This window comes from Molothrus ater, chromosome 2, assembly GCF_012460135.2.
Source record: "Molothrus ater isolate BHLD 08-10-18 breed brown headed cowbird chromosome 2, BPBGC_Mater_1.1, whole genome shotgun sequence".
In the NCBI taxonomy this organism is placed as follows: domain Eukaryota; kingdom Metazoa; phylum Chordata; class Aves; order Passeriformes; family Icteridae; genus Molothrus; species Molothrus ater.
The window spans coordinates 55543374-55567127 of NC_050479.2; positions in this window are offsets into that span (position 1 = coordinate 55543374).

Sequence of the window (23754 nt, forward strand, 5' to 3'; positions counted from 1 at the left end):
TAAGCATTCAGGTCCAGACTGGCTAGTGCAATTGAGAAAATGCAAGAACTGTAGTTTTGAAATGATGGCTCACAAATTCCTTCCACTTACCTTCTAAATAATTCATTATTTTGTCATGAACTCAAAAAACCCATCAGACATGTAAGATGATCTAAATACAATGCTCAACAGGAAAAACAAATAGGAGTCCAAACAAAAGAAGCAGTTTTTTAGAGATTATTTGGCTTGGGTTACTAAAAACCAAGAATGGGCAAAAACATCCAAAAAAGTATGTCCAACCACTTCAACAGTATGTCCAATTACTTCAACAGTAACAACAAGAACTGATTTTTTTTTAGAAACAATTTATTCCATTCAAATTACAGTTTGCTTTCTTGTGGGTGACACCTCTTTTACAGTAATCCCCTTTGGGATGCCTGTCAGCACCAGACTGTTTATTCTGACCTTTGTGTTGCGTGCTGATTGTGTGGACTTTCCTCTCGGTTCTAAATTACAAGTGGGCATGACATCTGAGAATGAACCAAAACCAGATCATGGGATCTGAAATAGATAAATATGCAGAAGTTTATGGCAGAACTTACTTCTTGTCCATCTCTCGTTTCCATTTCAGAAATAGCAGCCAAAAGAGCGCGCAAAACCTGTTACTGGGAGGACCAGAGCTGGGTAGAGGGAGAACAAGGGCAGATCAGGGAGGAAGTGTGGGGACAAAGGGAGGAGGAAGGATCGAAGCATCCAATCAAAAGTGAGCAGGCACCAGTCAGCACTCTTGCATGACTGAGCCCTGGACCTGACAACTGTGATCTATCCTATCATCTCATGAAATCCTTTTGCTTAAATATCTTTATGTGTAATTTATCTCATTTGTGAGACATGCAAGGTTTATGGCCCAGATAGTGGGAGGATCAGAGCATATATTTTTCCCCTACTGGTTTTAACCCAATGTATGTGCAAATGTGTGCAAATGTGTGACAGTAGCAAATTTCAAGCTGGGCCAGCAGACGAGAAGAAGGAAAGCCTGTTTCTGGTAAGACTGAAAGTCTGACTAGGTAAGGGTGCCCACAGTCCAGGATTGCTTTGAATTAGTCTGAGAACCTATGAAGGTATTTGAGAGATCTGACAGAGATCCCAGGTCTCCAACTGCAATAGGTTGGCACAAGGTGGCTTTATAACTTCACAGATAGAGCCTCTCAAGACCTTAAAATGCTTTTTAAGTCTTTTACACACATTTTAGCAGTCTGCATCTCTCCTGACTTCAACACTGAAGTCAGGAGAGATGCAGACTTCAACACTGAAAAAATGCTATTTTTTTTTCTAAGTGTCATTGAACTCTACAGTAACTGCTAATTTTTTTTCTAAGTGTCATTGAACTCTACAGTAACTGGAAGATGTCTTGAGCAATAACACAGAAATTTTCTCTCCTATTTTACATATCTATGTTAGAATAAAATAAAATATACCTTACAATTATAAATTCCACCATACAAGTGGGATTTTTTTTCACTATTGACTATAAAAGGAATCTGGAATGATTACTTCACACATAAACATTTCTACTTTAGATTTCTGGTTTTGATTAGATGAATCCCACTGTCACCAAATAGATTCTGCCCTTGTAGCCCTCTCAAGGTTGAATGAGGGAAGAAAAATGCACCAAATCATGTATTTACAAACTCTGTGTTGCACTATTAAGCACTAAAAATTGCTACGCAAGCAGCTGTCTGAGAACTACAGATATATTTTAAAAAAATTTCAACTCTTCAACAGAGATTTTTATTTTCTAGAATAAAACTACCCATAACATTTTAACCATGTTTTGATGTGGTGAGAAGTCTTAATAATAGGGGTCTCCAAGTGCTTGAAATTTTCTTCCTCTGAATGTGTAGTTGATATGCAAATATGTCTATTCTTAGTTTACCCACTAGCAAGAATGTATTCACTGCCATAATTCCCTGCTCCATTATTCACATGTAGGTCATCCTTGTTAGGACATCAGATCTTGTATTTTTGACCTCTGTCTAAGTTAAGACCTGCATGACAGGAGAACTTCATGTTATCTTTTTGTATGTATCTGTATTTTTATATTTAATCTGTATTCAATTTACTGAATTTTTTGTGATTAATTAATAGATCTAAATGGATTTCAGGCCTATAAGCTTTCTCAAAGCAGTAATGAATTGGTTAATACAATCATTTGAAACAGCCTTTGCCAAAATAAACCCTAATTTGAATTTAAAATGGAAATAATAACTAAAAATGAAGTTCCAATACAATAAAAGGGAAAGCAATAAAACACTGATTGTATGTCTGTCTTACTTGAATACTTCCACTGGCCAAAATTATCTGAAGATCTCAGGTGTGGAAGTTTGGTTTCAGTTAAGGTTTGAGTCCAGCTTTAGGAAGTGTGTCCCTTTACAAAGTTAATGAAAATCTTTCTGTTTGCACCTGTGACTGGAGCTTGATCAAACCAGTTTGACAGCTCAGCAGGAGGGCAGGGATAGACTTCAAAGCATTTAACTTTCTGCATTGTCTCAGGTATTTGCTGGAACAGCTGCTGTCAGCTCCTTGTCTCCCAGTATACGCTGTCAGCTTCTGTTTGAGTTAACCCCTTAGACTCATCAATTAAACAATACTAAATAACTAACGGATGGAATGTGCAATATCTATGAATCATAATACAGTCCTACTTTCTCTACTGACATAAACAGCATAAAGTTTTCATAATACATAATCTTCTAATGCTCTAGGAGCTTATGGCCTGGTTTTGACTCATGTGTGCATTTTTTATGGTCTGATTTTGACTTATGACTGCATTTTTATCACTATATGGCATTCAAGAAAGGAGCAGAAAAGGAAATGGAAGCTAAACAACAAAACTATAGCACACAAATGAAAATGAATTCCTTATTACAGTTTCAAAAAATTTTTTTCTTACGCTCTGATAGTGAGATCATACAAGTTCAAAAGGGTCAGGTCAGGTCAAAACTTGAATGAAAACACTCTAAGCTGAGGTGAAGACTACATGAAATAGATGTGAAAGGTGAACTATGAAACCAGTATCTGTGCTGAAAGGCACATCACCAGAATAGTAAAATAAACTGAAGGGAATACATGCTTCTTATTGCGCATATTTTTTTATCCAGCAGCTCACATTACTTTAAGAAATATCTGAATGTTAAGAAAAAAAGTCCTGCAGCATAGTTTTTATTGCTGAATTTAAGTCCTGCTGAGGTGGCTAGAGGTCATACTTTGCTGGAAATATTTGGAAGAATTTTTCATGAAGAGTAACTAAATGCAATGATTTTAACTAGACGTATCATATCCCCGAACTATCTTCACTTGGAAGTTTTTCTTTTTTGTGATTAAAGCCACAGTGAATTTCCTCAAAATTTACTCCTCCCCAAAAGATCATTCCAGAAGAAGAAGTAAAGGACTGAAGGAGGAAGTGCTTGGGCCTTCACTACTGGTTTCTGAAACACAACCTTTTGGGGAAATGTTTGGGTTTTTTCCATAAATTCACTTGTAGGTTAGCACGCCACAAACAAAAAAATTAGTCTTACTGAAAATGAAAAAAGTAGAAATCATCTGAAATTACATTTCAGAGAGCAAAAGTGTTCAACAGCTTGTCTTGCACCCTCAAACCTCATCAAATGCAATCTCATTTTAGATTTCCAAGTGCAGGCTCATCTTCCAGTTAAGATTAAATCATGTTGTATTTTTGTCATTTTCACTTGTCTAACTTGTACAACTCTCTGAATTCCCCAGAAAGAAAAAGATAACAGAGACTGAAGTAGAATGGGTTTCAACAGACAAACTTAAACTCTTTTAAGCTAATTAATTTTGCAGCTTTGTCAAAACTTTACCTTCAGTCTTAAGTGGAATTAATTCTGTTGGCTAATTATAGATTCAGATAATGTAAGTTTTTGTTGTGCTACATTTGGATAAACTTGAGATAGCAAACCTTCATTTCTTTTACTCAGAGTTTTCATGTTGTTTCAGTTCTGTATGGAATCCGATGAAAAAAAAAAGAAAAATTTTTTTTATGTAAAAATCATCATTGAATAGATTTAAGCTACTTAACACTGCAGGAATATACTTCTAAGCCATATTTTAGATATTATAAATATACATTGTTTAGTTATATTTACAGGTTTTTAAACTAATTCCTGTGACAATTTCAATTTGTTATTCTGGAATTTTAAGATAGTACTGACGTGCTAGGTGTCTGATGTGGTAGTTCTAAACACTACCCTCCCTCACAAGGAGATCAACAGAAAACCAATGGCTGCCAAGTGCCTCATCCACAGATGAGACTGTGTGCTCCATTTTGGCAATACAAATGTAACTTGTTAGTAAAACTCTCTCTTCTCTTCTACTTCTGCAGTCAAATTTTGTCTAAAGATCAGTTCAAAATTCCGTGGAAGCACTCAGACATGTCACTAGAGCTATTGGCTGTAGTGTCATAAATTTTTCAACTTTGTTTCAGTGACTAGTGTGCAGGGTTTGAGAAATGAAAAATAAACAGGAATATACGTCAATGACAGAGATTGACAGTGACTCTGGAGTTCCAGCTGATGTTATCAGTTTTGATCCTCAAGTTTTATTCTGTCTTGTTTGGTTCATTCCTTGAAGTTGTAAATACAAATAATAAAACTGGAAAAGGGCAATTTATTACATGCAGAGTATGTTTTTGTCTATTGCATATCAGAGATATTTTTGTTTCTGTCTGCTTTGTCTTTGATGTTTCTTTTCTTTAATAATTGTGCTTCAGTCCTGTTCAGGTCGTAGCTCTTAATTTACAAGTTTGTGTTGTACAGGGCTTGGCATTAGCTATTGCAGATATTTTGTTTCTTCCCTCATAGCTAACTTGATGAGCAAACTAAAACTAGCAGTTTGTGCACTTAGATAAGATCATATCAGCTATTTTCAGACAGTTAAATCTATTAATCTAATCTTAGACTGCATATTCCCTTAATCATCTATTCTGTTACTCATGTTACTCATCTATTCTGTGTGCAGAATACAGGTGTGCTCTTTTGGAACAACTAACCTACAGGCAGATTAATTTCTCTTTTTATTTTACTAGTTCTGTGCCTGTCTTTGAGCTCAGGTATTTTTGTCAATCATTTGCTTATTAGAGATAGGGGGTAGTTCTTACTGCAGCTAATATAGTACCAGCGGATATAGTGGATGATAATTTTCTCTCTTTCTTTTAAAGGAAAAGAAGGTCTTATGGGTAATCTTTCTTTTCAGATATAAAGAAATTTTTGTTGAGAGAGAATTGCTATTACTTCTGCATTATTCATAATTTTCAGAGGAAGAAGATGACATTTAAAATTTTTAATTCACAATATCTCAGAAAACTTCAAATATTTCCAAGAAACCAAGTGTAAAAAGAAAAAGCTACTTTTATTTTTTTAAGTTAAAAAGGACAAGAGGAAATGGGAAATTTGTTTTGATAATAAAATACTTTAGAAAAAAGAATAATTCATAAAATACTTTAAAAAATAGAATAATTCATAAAGTCATGTCACCATTTCTGAGAAATCTACTTGGATAAAGACACATATATATTTCAGAGAAATCACATCCTGGAATGTTGAATATATGCATTAGAAGAATTTCTTTCATTCCAGTTCTGAAATTCAAGTGTTAGGTACTAAGAGATAATGGCAAGACATACAAATTTAAATTGTCTAAAGCTCTGTCACAGGAGACAGCTATTAAGTCTGTGATCAAAACCATTTGGCAATTTCAAACAACTCTAAATGTATCTACCAGATGCATTATGTGCTTTATTGTATTATGTCCCTGGTGCCTATAATGATGGCATTTTTTAAATCACATTTGGAAATATTAAAGGTTCCTGTCTCTTCAATAAATTACATGAGTCAGACAACATGTTATTTTGGCAAAGTGACATTTACTATGAATTGACCACACTCCTATTGAAATACAGGAACATTCTAGCACTCTAACACTGGTGTGGAAAGAAATGCATTAGGGAGAAAGTTCAGCCCCATAGACTGTCAGAAAGCAGTGTACAGTGAAGAAGTTCTTTTAGTAAAGAGAGACTGGATTTGTTTTTTTAATTTTGCAGATGAAACATTTGTTCTCTGAATACTGTCAATGATGTGAGGTGATTTAACAAGGAAGGTAGCTGAGGCATAAACAGTAGATTAACATATCAATATTTCCCTTTATATATATATATACACACACATACTGGTCTTCAGCAGAAACAGAAGATCACATGGGCAAAATATATCTGCTTCCAAACTAGAGTGCTTTCATTTGGCATTTAAGGTTCTTAAATTCTTTGAAATAAAGGTTTTAGGTTTTTTTACATTCTTCAAGTTGATCTTGTAGTTAATATTTGCTTTCTAGCTCTTAAGAGAAAAAAACATCCAAATACTTTACATGAAATAAGTAGTCCTGCCTCATCATTTAAATATTTTACTAACATGGGTACTGTTTCCTCTTTCTAAGGCACTTACCATCTAAAGCAAATTTTGCTACAATTTGCAGGCCTATTGTTCTGAAAAAACTACGAATTAATAATGGACTCAAACTTTTATTTACAGTTCTGTGATATTCAAATTTTAAGCCCCTGATCATTATAAACATAGTTTCTAGAAAGGGAATTATTAGGAAATTGAGATATGCTCTGTGTATCAGTTCATGAACCTTATTCATCCATGTAAAGAACAGCATAAACTAAAACTGAAAGCCTGAGGGTAGAAACTCTGATGCAGATACAATGAGCTCAAAGACAGCACAACTGATTTACTGCATGCCTGAAGATTATATGTGATAGTCATAAAGATTAATAAGCCTGATATGACTAAATAAGAGTCTTGATTTAACTTTACTTCTAAAAATCTTTCTGAGGGAATGTATAAGCTGATATTTTATACTTGCCAAAGTATCTGCATAGGAACTGAACTACTCAGTGTGTTCAGCAGCAGCCTGTAAAAAATCATGAATTGAATATGACATTGTTTAAATTACATTTTTTTATCCCATACAGGCAAAAGCAATGTTTCTCTTATGCCTTACAAAAGTACTTTCCAAGATCAGATTTTTTTTTTAAATCATGCACTAACAAAATGCTCATGCATGTTAGTCAGCATGAATAGCAGTTTTGTCTTAATGCATGGGCCTGCATTGCCCATGGCAGTGACTGGCAACTCTTGGCAGTGAATGGATGCCCACGATCAAGAGGCAATAGATACTGAAGGGGTTTCATGTAGTGCACAAGATCCAGTTAGTCTGTACCCATAAAACGCCACAAAATATTAAAGATTTAACATATAGGCTCTTTGAGCTATGTCTCTAATAAATCACGTACATTGGATGAACTTTACCAGAATTCAGAATTCATTTCAGGACACAGTATATTTTAATACAGTAGCTATCAGTGTGTTTTGAAAAATCAAGGAATGGTTAAGGGTGGAAGGTTGCTCATGCACCTTGTGTTACTAGATGTCTCTTGGATTTCACAGGTGTCCACTAAATGTAATCACTTATCAGGAAGATTCTTTAACTTTTATCCTCCTTTTGCTGTTTCTTTGGCTTAATTGACTTCCACTCACACTGATCTTTAGTGCCATGGGAAATGACCCAGGGTGACTAAGACAAATGATACAGGAGTGAGAGGTATGACAAAAGACCTACAGAGGACATTTTCTGCCATGGCCAATTTCTTATGAAAATGTTTCAATGAATTTGCCTTGAAACAAATAATTTTAATGCACTAGGTGTTAATTCTTGAGCTGAACAAAGAGATTATACCTATTTTTAAAGAATCAATGCTTTTTTTCATGTCCAAAAAATCCAGAAATTTGTCTTCATATGTTAAGGGTTTCTATGTCAACTGTCTTTGTACAGCTTCTTCTGCAAAAATCACCAATTACTTTAGGGAAAGATCACTTAAGGTACAAATAATAGTATTCATAAACCCCAGTTAATTTAGCCAAAATGAGTAACACTTATTTTTCAAAACAGGAAAGCTAATGAAAGTAACATGATAATGTTGCAGCATTTATCACCTTATAAATGTTAAATTATTCAATTATTAAGTGCTGCTAAACCCTTTACGTTTTTGGTGTCTTACTATTTTCGTCCCAGTCTCTGTGTAAAGCATTCCAAATTGATTCTTATTCAATTTTCCTATTATACTTCACCTATGTAGTAAGTAATAGAGTGATTTTAGCCATCAAACTATGTTAAAGTTGCAGTTTCACAAATTCATTTTAAAACCTGCTTTGTTGCCAGTACCTTTGATAGTGATTCTTTAAGCAACTTAGCACCTCCTTTGTTACACCCTTTTACTTGGATTGTCATTTTTATGAAAATAAGGAAAAAAAGGTACGTTTACTGCACACTAAAACAGAATTAAATGTACATTTCAACAAATGGTGTATTAACAGTATTTCCTAACAGAATTATTTACTTCCATCAATATTACTGATTAAGTGCTTTTCCATTAAATGCTTGACATTTATACAAGAAAATCGGTATTTAGTTGAACTATTTTGAAGCAATGGAAATTAACATGTTATTGAATAAACAAAGTGTTTTCTATGTCAGAGTAGATCTCTAATTTAAAATGCTAGAAGTTGCAGAAATAGTTGAGAAAAATAGAGAAAATACAATGGTGTATCAAAATGCTTTGGAAGGTGTATGGTCCTTTGTGGTCTAGGTTACTCCCAGCTGTACAAGCTGGAAAAAAATGCCAATATGATGTTATGTATCCCCTGCTGAAATGAGCTGTCAAGCACACATCAGGGGACAGCAGATGTTAAAGACCACTGTGCTTCAAATGTCAAAGAAATCCAACCTTTGCTATGGTTTGAAACCATCTGTTGACACCCAAGTAGGATACTGCATGTCAAGTGAGCTATATTTCTCCTTTGTAGATTAAGACTGCGGTCTCTGTTGTGTCCTCACTTCTTGTGAATCTTGGGTTTAAGCTTAATTTAGGTAAGATATACTACAAGCTGCACTTTGTCATCTTAAAGTCATGTGTGTCTTGTGGTGAATTCTTCAGCTGAAAGAAGGAATATAAAAGAAAAAGAATCCACACACAAATGTTTAACCTGCATATACTCCCTTTATTTGAAAAGAAAACCTTATAGGAAACGTACCTGCATAAGGTAATAAGTGATAATAAACAGAAACAAGTTCTATTGAGGCAAAAAAATATCTGCATTAGACAAATATCTATGATTTGAAATTATTAACCATAATAAAAGTACTCTAGTGAACCATCTTTAATATGCTTATGAGTAAAAAAATGACAGGGCTACATAGAGTTAAATTCAGAGTTAAATTCATTCATAAGTATCTACTGCTAGATATTAAAATACATGCAAAATATAACAAACTTTATGCACACAGATGTCAAGGTCATGCTACAGCAAATATAAAATATGACTGCTAAATTATGCATCCAGTGCCCAGAGAGTTGCATTCAAATCTGGATTTGTGTGTAGGAGTTTCAGAAATAGCCACTGAGCTCAAACTTGTCTGTGGTATATTGTACTGAGAATACCAAAGCAGTCAAAACACACACAGACTAAAGGGAAAAAAAAGTAAAAAAGCCCAAAAAACAAACCGAAACAAAAACCACCACCAAATAGGAATAGACAAAGAAGGAAAGCAAAAAACTAACCCTTAGTAGTCCTAAAAACAGACAAAAAACAGACTCTTAGTATTCCTATGGTTACAACTAATTTTTAAAATCTAAATAGCAGTTTAACTTGATAAAGTGTTTTAATTATTTAAAATCATTACAATGGTTTCTATATTTAAAAATATTGAAGTTTAGGGCCATATATAAATAATGCAGTTATAAACTCTTATTTGAAGAACAGAATTCCACAGCATTTAGATTTTTAACTATGGATGACATAAGCTTCTTGACCTAACTCTTAACAAATTAAAAGGAAGCCAAACCAAAACCCCAGAAAGTTGTATTCCTTATCATGACATTGAGAGATACTTGATATATGCAGGGAAGAACCCTAGCTAATACAACAAAGTAACCAGTAGGAAGAAGTATATATTATTTTATTAGAAATAAGTGAAAGCACAGTCTGTATGGGACATTACATGACTCAAGAAACAGAATGGATGTTAATGGTCTGCAGACCAAAAATACAGCTGAAAACTACTCCCTGTTAGAATATTTCTAAGCAAGTTTTTACATAAAGGTTAATATACTTCTGAAAGCCTTACAAAGGTAGTTCATTTAAAAGATCCGAAGAAAATATTGCATTTCTGACATCTTAGCTACTTCTTTCTAGCCATTCTACCAGGGCTTGTATAAGATAGTGCTTCTAACTACAGAAAAAGTCTGGTCAGTTTCCTTGGATCTCATAGCTACAAATGCTGTATGCATGATAAAAAAATAAAAAACCATGATAGCTAATAACCATGGAAAATTTACCCAGATAGACAAATTAATTTAAACATTTCAGACATTTTCAGTGGAACACCTTGCCATTGTCCAGCCCATTTATGGAGAAAAGTGGCTCCAGTCTAGGACAAGATAGGCTTAAACTCTGTCCTGACTCATTAAACAACTTGAAGAATACATTTAGTTTCTGTTACTGTCATACTAATACCAACCTAACAAAACAGCATCTATGTTTATGTGATTTCTAAGTTTAAAATTTTTTAAGTTAGCAAGAGGAAAATCATGGTATTCCTGGTTATGGCCCCCATTATTATCTCTGCTGCAATGAAACAAATTTTTCAATATATTAATTATTCAAATATCATGGGATTACTGCAGTTCAATATGTGCAAAACATCTGTCACTACAGAAGGAAGATGCAGTTTTAACCTCTTAAATGGTGATAGAAAGTGTGCCAGTTTTTCTGGACACATTGTTTTTAATTCCAGATAGGGAATTGTTCTGTAGTACATAGATAGGGTGTTGTTTTTGTCATGAGAAAGTGAAATACACACTTTGCACCAAACATCATGAACAGAGAGGCACATTCATTTACCTGAAAATACTTCACAGTCTAGAGTCTAAAATGGTTGGTTTTAATGGTAGTCTCCAGACCTAAATACTGAGAAAAGACTGTCACAAAAATAACTCCTATGTTCTATTCTTGACACAAGAAATCTTGAGAATCACATGGAAGCTGGACAGTCTCATAAAAAATACATATTCAGTTATGATGTTCCAGTATTTTCTCTGAAAGTTCATTATTGCCAACCACAATTGATATTGATATATTCATTTTTCATATCCAAAGTTTGATAAGGGTCCAGATGGTTAAAAAACTGGATCATATTTAGGCACAAAAACTGTGATGCAAATATGTGCTTTTGTCACTATTGCTCATTAAGAATTTAGTCTATGATGAGTCATGCAAAAGTCAGCAGCAGACAGGAACTTAGAACAGGATTTTCAAATTAGAATACATACTAGATAAAGCTATTGCTCCTTCATAATGAAACATTATCTGGCATTGAGGTTCCTATAACAGATGAAATTATGACTGTTTAGAATTGTACTGAGGGTATTGGTGCTTTTATGGATTTCTCTTCCCCTGCTAGCATTTTAAAAAGGCAGTCTTGAAAAAAAAAAAAAAATCTGTGCATTAGCCTTTCTTTCTTGAGAACATTTGTGAAGCAGTATAAACCCTTTCCTGTCAATCAGACACTCATTTCATCTTCACATAAGATCAATTTTCTGGTTAGACATTGTGACTCTGCTAGTCTGCTTGGGGATTTGAGAAGATTGATTCACTTCTCAAAGTGCTTTAGGCATAGTGATTTCTTTCACCTTCCCTATCTGTGCTGAGTAGGTCAGGAGTTTCTAAGTTCACACAACTTAATTCATTGCATGGATTAATCTACTGTTGACTCTAATGTATAAACACATATCTGTGAATTAAAAGAAGTTTGGAAAGTGCTTACAAATTAAAAAAAAAACAACGCAAACCATTAATTGAATAACTGTTACATATTTCTCTAAAAAAGCATCAAAATAATTGGTTTGAAATCTGGCTGAATTTCCACGTAATTAAGTATAAATAAATTATACAACAAAATTTTCAGATGTTACCTAATTTGATAGCAATATTAACATTCATGTCATTTTTAATACCATGCAGGTTTTCACTTCATCCAGATAAATATATTCCACTTCATCCAGATAAATATATTCCTTTTTGTTTAAAAAAATAGCAAAAGTAACCAACAGACTGACAAAAACCATTGCTGCAATATACCACCCTATTTCCCACTAAGTCTTTCAAGAGCAATAAACAGAAGATACCAGTCTTGTACAAGGAATGGAAAACCTTATAAGGTGACCAGACAAGGAAAATGTGAACAAATTGCAAACACCTGGAATCAAAAGTCCTGCATCTTTAGATTTGCAGTGTATGAGCTCGACCCTCCTCATGTTCCATGGATATCCAGTCAATAAAATGACAGTATCTTCTCAGTGACTACTTATTTCTGCTTAATTTTATGTTCTTCTGTGATTTTAAAACATTTGTGCATATAAATTTATATACAAAAATATTTATAATCGAGAATAAAATTTGTACCTAAGTGGATTGGGCTGCTTAGACTTATCACCAAATGATTTTAAACAAAATAATTACCTGCATTATACAAAATAATTTCACATCTTTCCCAAATGAGTTAAATTAATAGATTGATAGCTCAATTAAACTAAGTTCTTTATATATGACCTTATACCTCCTTGGTCAGGATTCAAGTACTTAAAAATTTTCATTGTCTGAAGATCCTTTTATTCTCTTCAAAATGTTCTTCTTTAGCTCTGTCAAAACAACTAGGAGGTAACAAAAAAATAGGTGTTCTCAGCTCTATGCATCCTTGAATTGGATTTCTCTACTGTGACATTCAGTTAACAGACCAGCTGAGGGAAATGTTGTATGTGCCTTTAGGTAGAATAGCTCATGCACGGACTCTTCAGATATGAATACACTGGGGAGATGGGGAAATATATAGCTCCAAACATATATCATACAATCCAATAATGTAGAGCTCTCAAAGAAAACAATAACACTCAAGAAGATGAATTGAATTTTGAAGAGGATATTCTCTGGTGGATTTTAAATACTCATGCATTTGCCTCCAGAGCAATTTCAATTATTCTGCTTCCTCCTTACTCCCAGTCTGAAGGTATCTAGCATGAAAAAAAAATTAAATTTCAGTTTCTAAAGGTTTTTAAATGTCTTTTCTTTTAAAAGGTTTTTGTGTTTGTTATTTCTACCGGTGGCTCAGTAGTTTGTGCCTTCAAATCACAGAATGACAAATATTTTCATTTAGTGAGTTTTGTCAGAACAGATGTTTATGTGAAATTAAATGAGTCCCTCCCATGTATATTAGCTGCATGAATAGAACAAATAGAAGATGGAAAATTACTTTGCAAATTCTAAAAACTGAATGAGAAGAAAGAAAAATAAAAAAGCATATAGATGCACCATCTTCTATTCTTCGATCCAGAAAGAATTTCTAAGTACCAACAATCTATGATAAAAACACTATGAAACATGAGTTTTATGAGGCTTTATTAGGCTATCAAGTCATTTGAAAGAACTACATTCGTTTAAAAGTTAAAACCATACTATTTTCTCATTAAAATGTAGATGGTTGATGAAGTTTCCCTGTGATCTAGAAGAGTATAATAAATAAAGACATAAATAAATGTGATTCTACTCATTAATGAAGTAATTCATGGGAGTTTGTTTTGTTGTAAGCCATTTTTTACTGAATGATTATTCAGATAAATTACATTACTACAAACCAGAAAGTAAAAAATAAAATATATCCAAGTTCTCCTGCTGTTTTATCATGATTTGGAAAAAAAACAAAAAGGTCAATTTAATGTTAAAAAAATGTTCCAATTGACAGCAAATTTTTAGTGCTGCTTCACATTATAGCATAGAATACTTTGTAAGATATGTTACCATGAACATTATTTTTCAGTATGCAACATTTTTTTTTAATGTAGTTCTTGGCCTTCTTAGATAACAGCCCCCAGTCAGGACAACAACATAAATGAAAATACCATGCGAACCACTTGCAAGAATCTCCTCAAAAATAAATAACAGATTGGATGGGGAAAACTTTGATGCTTGACTTCACATGGCTACTGAAAATGTTAGTAAATTTAGAACTCAATTATTTTAAAGAAATTAACTTAAAACAGTTAAAGAAAAAACATCTTACTCATGTGGTTAATTTTCTGACAAAACATAACCTAGTAATATCTACTGTTAAACACATAGAAATGTTTTATATTAATTTATTTCCCAAATAAATGCATTATTTTTTTTAATGTGGTAAAAATTGTGTGTGTGCCTACAAGCAAAATTTATTATAATTTATTACATTTTTGAATTTATATTTCAGTTTATTATGTAGGCTGCGTAAAATGCAAATTCTTTACAACTTCCATGACTAGTAAAGTATTTATAAGCAGTTTCCAGAACAATTCAGTTTTTTATTAAGTAAGCAATTATTGCACTTGCTGTCGATTGAGTTTGTTGCACTAGTTTTCTTCAGTGTTGTGAAATAGAATAGGATGGATTTCTTGGAATTCGTTTAAAGGATTCAGTCTACATCTTCATTTTCAATCCTAGATGACAATTACTTTTTCTGTGTGATTTTAAATTCTTTTCTTTAACATCTACCTGCATTTCTTTAAATACTTCAATTATTCATATATATGGTTTTTGTTGTCTTTATTGTTTTAATTAAAATTCTTTATTTTTTAATTAATTTTGAGATAAATATAAACTTTTTTTGTTGTTTTTTATTAAATAATGTTTTACTTATGTTGAAAAGTCTATAAGAAAAGCCTTTAGGAATGCCCATAGTTTCCACAAACCTTTTAAGAGTGTGGTGTTGCATAAAGAAATGTTTGGTTAGCACTCACTACAGAATCCCATTTTCCATACCTTAAAACTATTTTTGGACAATAGTAATTGTAACTCTAACTTTTCATTCCAAAGATGCATCTTAAGTTATTTTGGAAAGAGGTAATAGTTCTGAGATTTCAGAAGATGCAATTGTCCAAGATTAACTACCTTCCACATAACTAAAGATTTGCAGCATTTCCAGATAGGTTAAGATATATGACTGTACCTAAAAAAAATTCTTGGTCAGAGCTCAGTTAGAGCTTTTCATTTTATGTTTTTTTAATATTTTGTCTTCAATGACCAGCCACCAGTATAAGGCTACTTCAGCTAAGCAGAACAGGACATAAGTTCTGGGTTTCATCTTTGAAAAAAGTCAAAACAATTTACCTGAGATTCAATAAGTTTTAAGCTTTAAAAGAAAAGAACTGTAAGGAGAACCTATCCATAATACTTGTTTTTTATATGATTAGTAAATTAAGAGTTTAAGTTTGTTGCATAAGGATGTTTTAATGTTTCAATTTTACCTTTTTAGAAGACTGTTGTGGTTTGACACTGGCCAAACTCCAGGCATCCAGAAAAGCCACTTGCTCAACCTCTCCGGCCACAACTGGGCAGAGGAGAGAAAAAATTAATGAAGAGTTCAGGATTTGAGATAAGGACAAGGGGAAAGCACTCCAAGGGCAAAACGGGCTCAACTTAGAGGTATAAAGTGAATTTGTTACTAACAAAATCAGAGGATGATAATGAGAAATAAAATAAGGCCTTTAAAACACCTTTTCTTCCCCTAACCCCTCCCTCCTTCCCACCAGCAGTGCAGGGAGACAGGGCATAGAGGTTTTGGTTACTTTAACACTGAGATTTTCTTCTGCTACTCTGGGAGAGGAGTCCTTCCCCTGTGAGACTTTGGGCTCCCTCCCATGGGAGAGAGATCTCCATGAAAATTCTCCAGCATGGGTCCACACTCAGAAACAGAAGTCCTCCCAAATCTGCTGTGGTGTGGGTCACTCTTCCACGGGGTGCAGTCCTCCAAGGACAGGCTGCTCCAGCCTGGAAGCAGGGCCCTCTCTCTCCACCGGCTCCCCACTAGATCACAGCCTCCTCCAGGCATCCAGCCCCTCTGGAGTGGGCACCTCCCCCACAGGCTGGGGGTGGATCTCTGCATGCCCCATGGATACCCACGGGCTGCAGGGGCACAGCTCCTTCACCATGGTCTCACCACAGCCTGCAGAGGAATCTCAGCTCTGCTGCCTGGAGCACATCCCACTCTCTTTCCTTGGTGTCTCAGAGTTGTTTCCCCTCACATGTTCTCACTTCCTTCTCTTCTCTTGCTAGGAAAAACTGTGTGCACTTTGTTTTCATTTTCTTCTTAAATATCACAGAGGCATTACCAGCCTCTCTCACTGGCCCAGCCTTGGCCAGCAACATGTCCATCTTCAGAGCCCAGCTCTGCTGGGAATGGTGGAAGCTTCCAGCAGCTTCTCACAGAAGCTATTTTTGTGGCACCCCTGCTGCCAAAAAACAGGCCATGCAAAACCAACACAAAGACTAATGTATATATCATATATAATGTTCTAAATTTCATTCTGATTCAGTCAGATGGTTGAGATTTTAAGAAAAACAATTTGTAGGCAGTAAAATTCTTTTCATTAGCAAACAGCATTTTATTTCAAACACTGTGCAGTATATTTGCTTCCTAATTTAGAGCAAGTAATCAAATATTGAACACTCATTTCAGGTGTGGTGTTTCATAATCTTATGGATCATGAGAGGGGAAAATAACATGTATGAAGTGAATTCTGAGCTTATTCCCTTAAAACTCTAAAGTAATGTCTGGTTTTCTGTTAAGGAAGGAAATATTAAACTGCAGGTTCTGGAAGATTGAGGAAAAAAAGGGACCTATAGAAATATATAAGGCCTTATAAAAGGAATAATTGATGGAAAGGAAAGCAATACCAGAGAGATTCACTCAATTTTTTGTCTTGGGTGGGAGTTATCCCAGGTAGGTCCCTTGATAATGTTGTTAAATATGTTTCCTTCTGCAGAGAAATATCTCCCTTTTGTGAGTATTCAATAGTTTTATTAGTAGTGCATTGAACATTCTGAATAAGATTAATCTGCTACTGATTCATATCCTCCCCTAGGGAAATTCATGGCAATAAGTGGATTTGATTGAAAATATTATTTGCTGAAGAGGATTGAGAAGTATGGATAGAGAATAGGGGAAAAGAAGCAGAAGAAACAGTGGAATGAGAAAGTGACAAAAGTTGGCTGGAGAAGGGGAGAAAGAAGTGCAGTGTGAGGGAATGGCAAGGAGAAAATATTGCTCACATTTAATTTTAAACTAGTAGTGTTGATCAGAAAGAATGATTTCTTTTACTTTATTTTATAAAAATTGCATACACTTGTATGTACATAAGAAACTGTAATTCCATTTGGGACTACTTGTGACATTAACAAATCATTTGAGCAGAGTTCTTGAGGTTCATCATTATGTCACCAGTATCCTTAGGGAAATTACTTATACTGCTGTGTGCAGTTTTGTGTACATAATTCTTTATATTTATCAGATTACATGGGACTCTATAGTACACTTCAAAACTTAAAGTCTAGCAGGCACATACACTTTTTTAAGAAAACATGTGTATTGCTTTAGGAGAGTGCTTCACATAATCATCCACTTAAGGCTCCTAATTTGTTTGTAAGTAATTTTCTGAAATGAAAATTTAATAATACTACTGCATCTAGCAATCATTTTCTGTAAGAAGTATTTATGATCAAATGGTAAACAAACTTTTGTTTAAATTTTCCTAACAACTTTTGAGAAGATATGTTGATATTTTTGAGCATGAACTGATGTTTTCTGGGAACATCAAAAGCCTTTATATATTATATGACATTTTAAAACTTTGAGAGAGAAATAAGACAGCATTTTGTAGGTTCCTTTCCTTTCCTTTCCTTTCCTTTCCTTTCCTTTCCTTTCCTTTCCTTTCCTTTCCTTTCCTTTCCTTTCCTTTCCTTTCCTTTCCTTTCCTTTCCTTTCCTTTCCTTTCCTTTCCTTTCCTTTCCTTTCCTTTCCTTTCCTTTCCTTTCCTTTCCTTTCCTTTCCTTTCCTTTCCTTTCCTTTCCTTTCCTTTCCTTTCCTTTCCTTTCCTTTCCTTCCTTCCGCCACTTCTGCCACTTCCTTCTCTCTTTCTCTTTCTCTTTCCTTTTTTTTTCTTTCTTTTACTTTCTTTTCCTATAAACCGGAGAACTCATAGTCTCAGTCCGGTCCTCAACAATAAACTCTTAATTGGAAGTATAATCCTGACTATGTAAGACATACTCTTTTAGAAGTTTCAGAGTTTCCATGTAAAATTATTTAACACTATATTAAGTATATTTATTGATGAATACATATCTTTCTATTATATTGAAACAGATAATTGCTAGGTACAATTTATTTTACAGTAGTACAAATATCTAAAATAGACACTGTGACCTCAGTGCTATAGGTGTAGCTTATGATGAAAGTTACATAATATGAAAACCTCTCAGTTTATGTCCACTATAATTTTAAAGACATATGAATACCAAATCTATCTTATATAATAATATATTATATTTTAATAATAAGCTTAAAAGGATGTAAAATTAGTTCCTTCATGGGAATGAGTCGATAATTTCTCTCTACTCCTGATTAAGGATGTTTTTACTTGTCAGTTAACATTAGAATAACTGACATGTTATTTTCACAATCTCAGAGATGTAAATTCTTCTTTCTGGAATATTTCTTATCTTTCAAAACCACCTTTTGGTATGAAAATTTTAAAAATATTTGAGAAATCAAGTGCAGTCTTTTGGAATTAAAAATTACTAATTTTTGCACTGTCAATTTTGTTAATTTCACCAAATTATTTTTTCTGTGTGAAGGACTACAACAACTGATCCTGACCAAAAATATTTAGATGATAGGACCTGAAAATAGAACAAACTAGTTTATTGCAAATGGAAGCATTTTTGTTTAGTTCAGATGTCTTCTTGATGGATATCTAGGTGTTATTCTTCCACAGTGATAAAGCTGTGTTTTCCCAACCCTTTATCAGGGGTGTATCTGTCATCTCTACGAATTGCAGCACCTCCACCTCACTTCTAAGAGAGTTTCCACCAGTTTTGTTTAGTTTGTACTGGAAAAATGCAGTCAGGCATAGATCAGATAACTTCTCTGAGTTTGTGGAGAAGTCAAACCAAGAACCAAATACTGAGTCCCCTTGATCCATGGTATACTGTTATTTCTTTTTAAACTTCTTAGTTGCTAAAAATGAGAGAAGGACTCAACTCTCAGAAACATATTTTGGAGCAAACCTTAAGAATATCTGCTTTTTTGGGATATGTATGACAGCACATGCTCTTAACACAAAGAGAGATTTGAGATACAGTTCTCGTTGAGATTTCGTAGAGAACAATGTAGGTTCATAACAGAGAGAGAAAACTGGTACAGACTACTCCTTATTGCTGAAAAGAGAAGTATTTGGGGTAAACAATATTTAGGAGTTCACTTGAATTTTGTTTCAAAGGAAAATGGAGGGTTTGTTTCAGGATATTATTTGGAAATGTGCTAAACATGAAAGTTAAGCAGCAAATTTGTGAACTGACAGGGAAAAAACTTATATGAATGTGTACAACCCTAGTGGGTTGCTTCTAAAAGCCTTTCTGTCTCTGCCATTTTTCCAGTGCTTTTAATCTCTCCTAGTTGTCATGGAGTATTTTTTCCATTGCTATCTTATCTATCCAACAAGCATAGTTCTTGCAGGATAAAAGAAAGGCTGAACAAAATTGCAAACAATTTGAATGATGTTCTTTATGGAAGATATGGGGGGTTTTAGCAAATTGCTGACAGCGTATCCATACATAATTCATTGCTTCCATAGGTAGAAAATCTCTTTACATGTCAGTTAATACAGCGAGGTGAATGGTTCTGGTCCCTGGCAACATGTAAGAGAGGTTAGAGGTTTGGGAGTAGAAGATGGTCATAAGAAGTCAGACTCCTCTTATGGAAAGACTGAAGGGACTGATGGACCAAAACAAGAGAATGGTTGGTATGTGCTTTGTAAAAAGTGGCTGATGCCCATTTAAAAATTTTATTTATTTATTTTTTATTAGGCTTTCATACTGTTGTTGCTTATTGTTTGCACTGGTGAGGCTGCACCTTAGTCTTGTGTCCAGGCTCCTCACTTAAAAAAAAACCTGTGAAACGATGAAGAGTTTGCAGAGAAGCTCAATGAAGGTGGTGAAGGGTCTACAGAGTAAAACCTATGAGGAGTGGCTGAAGAAGCTGGAGTTGTTTAGCCTGGAGAAGAGGAGGCTGAGGGGAGACCATACAATTCTCTATTTAAAAGGAGGCTGTAGCCAGGTGATGTTGGCCTCTTGTCCTAGGCAACCAGTGACAGGTCATGAGGGCATAGACTCAAGCTGCACCAGGGGAAGTTGAGTCTGGACATCAAGAATTTTTTCTCTGAAAGGGTGGTCAGGCATTGGAATGGGCTGGACAGAGAGGTGGTGGAGTCACCATCCCTGGAAGCATTGAATAAACAACTGGACACGGTGCTATGGTTTAGCTGACAAAGTGGTGTTCAAAGTTTGGACTTGATGATCCTTGAAGTCTTTTCCAACCTAAATCATTCTATGTTTCTCTTATCTGAGTTCTTAATGACACAAATAAAACTACATTTGTGTAACAATTATCCTGTGACATAAAATTTAAGTAATCTAAAACTTTGCCCCATGCATGTACTAATTATAGTTCAGTAATGCGTTTAAATGATAATGATTCAAAGATTTTTTTTTCCATTTGCAATACTACTAATTTATTTTAAAACTACAGTCAGTTTAGCTATCATTGCATATAGTCTAAACATACTTTCATAGTTTCATCACTCAAATGTAATAAAAAAACCCCAGAGTCAGAATGTCTTCACTAATCATTACGGAAAGAAATTACAAAAGCAGGTGTTAACCAAACACAACACACTTCAGTTAAAACATTTTATATCTTGAAAACAGTAATATTACTATTATGCTGCCAGCTTTTAAAATGGTATTTTCATCTAGTATCTTGTAGACAATTTATCAAACAGTTGCTGAACAATAAAGGGTCTGAAATTCTTTCACATTATCCTGATTTTTTTCCATTTTTTCTCCTGCTTTACAACACTTTGTAATTTGTTTGGTATTTGCATGCTATTACTGAGATAATGCCACTTCTCTAAAATGAAATGTAGTAATGTATACTGTCAGAATGCAACAAGACTTTTATTATCTAATTTAGCATGTAAAAGCCTTTTTCTGTGGATAAATATATAGCCCCCTCTGTGCTAAGGAACAAGGTCACATCTAACAATGGAATAATTAACTGCCACAGAAGAATCCAATCAAAAAAAAAAAAAAAGCAAATTTTACTGGAAAATAACTGGAAAGATAATTAACTTAATAAATTTCATCTGCAACTGTATGCATACATTAACATTTTGAAAATTACAGAGGTAATAAAAATACAGCAAATATCATTCCCAAATGTAGCAACAATCAAAGCTTTATTTCGTAATTTTACTTTAACTACTGGGAATAAAATTATATTCTTGAAGGAAAGAATATTTTCTAATGTATTTTCATTTTTTAGATTTTTTCATTTCAAGTGTGGGATAGCAATAATGTTGCTACCTTCACTAAAATAGAATAAAGCAATGAAGCTCAGACTTTTTTAGTAGGTCAGCATTTTTTCCTTTTCTAAGGCTGCAAAGGAACAATTAAATTATATTCTCAACAAGAAATTCCTCTGAAAGTAGGAGAATCAGCATAAATTTGTTACCTTTTACAGATTAGGATATATGAAATTTCTGTTGGCTATGCCGAACCAGGGGCTATGTCCAAGTATCCAAACCAAATTCCAGAGAAAGAAAAACAGCCATTTTCTCTTATAGGCAGGTTGTACAGGAACTATTTTATGGGAATTAAATATTCAGAGTAGTCTTTTTCTACCTAGGTAATTCATTACTGCTCCCAAATCATCTCAACACAGCAGATAATGATTTTAGATTAAAAGGTGTGGATATCAAAAGCAGACTCAGAAAATGAAGATAAATCTACCCACACCAGTCTTTTACATAACATTACATATATGATTTCCAAAAACTTTAAAAACTACTTTTGTTTTGAAGTTTCTATCAACACGAAAATATATGAATCAAAGAAAATGCTCATTTGTCAAGCATTGTAATCGAATTGAACTGGCCCTCTGTGACCTTTCTTTTATTTCATTTCATAAGAATGCTGAAATTTTCGTGCAGATGTCAGCATATGTTAAATTGAATTAAGCAAGAAACTTCTTTTATTTTTCAGTATGATTGTTTTTAGCAAACTCTACTAAAGAAAACATCTTTTCTAAGGTTCTTCAAAGGTTTAATAGTGGAGGAAATATCTATGAGATTAATAATCCTTCTTCCTGACCCTTAAGTACCTTTCATTTTTCAGGTGTCACACCTGATCATAGTAACATTACACTTATTCTTTATTTAAAGAACAACATTGCCCATTCCTATGACCAACATTTTCTCACAATAAGCTTTTGTCATTCTCTGACTCAGTTGTCATAATTATCAGAAATGAGAATCATTGTAAAAATACAGATTAATTATATCTGAACATATACATATTTTGTCAATTGTACTGACTGGCAGCTGACTCTTGCCATGTCATGCAACAGGTCCATGACCTTGGGAGTGTCCACTGAAAGTTTGGAAGTGAAAGAAATAGTACTTCAGCTGATCGTCTCTTAGCCTTCACAAACGAGAGATGGAGATTTGTTCTTCAATGATTAGTTCTGTATGTAGATCCATGTGAAGGTATCTGGCTTAATAGCTTTAATTTGATACATATGATCCCAGTTTACCTCTTTATTACTTTGGTTCCAAGGGAAACTAAGCTGAAAACAGTATACAGGTTCACCTAATAGAAAATGTAGTCATTTTACTGTATTTGCTACAGGATTAATATAATCCAACTTAGTTTCCTTTTTTCCTGAAATAATTCATCATTAAAAGTAACTATTTTTTGCATTTTGTATGTGTGAGCTACTAAGAGGAAGAGTTGCATGCAAATAAGATAATCTATCACATTTTTTTCACCTCTATTTCAGGGGCTTTTGGAGTAGAAAAATTTAGGCCACAGAACTCTTAGGAAATAATGGGCTGGTATTATGGAATACAATGCCAAAAGTACGCCAATAACCAAAATCTGCCTCCTGATGACCTTCAGAAGCAGAGACTTGGTACTCTCACAGGAAATAGGGCATTACAATGATGTCAGAGCACAGATGAAGAATGGGTGGACAAGAGTCTGAAAAGACAAAAGTGCTTTGAAGAGATAAATGCTGGGTAGGAGAAGCTAAGAAACCAAAATAATTGACTACAAACCCTGGGCAATCAAACAATAGTCAATGGTCCAAGATCCTTGCACTTTACAGAAAGGAATTTCTGTAGCAAAGAATTTGTAAAGGCAGCAAATCATGATTTTTTTAATGCTGGGTTCAAGATTATTGTCTTTCATCTTAACAAAAGAAGGGTTTTTTTTACGATGTGTAACTTTTCCATGTTATTAACAAGTTTAGAAAGAGACAAAGTCCCACAGTGCTATGCCTGGAGTGCCAAATCACATACTGACACTGACCCCACTGCTTGGAGGGTTCTACAGATATTGGAGAATAGGCACATTATGCTATGAATATCAAAAAACACACTGTGGATGATAATTTTTCCCTGTTTCCTAAAATAACTTTTATTTCCCTTTTACTAAGAGCCTGATG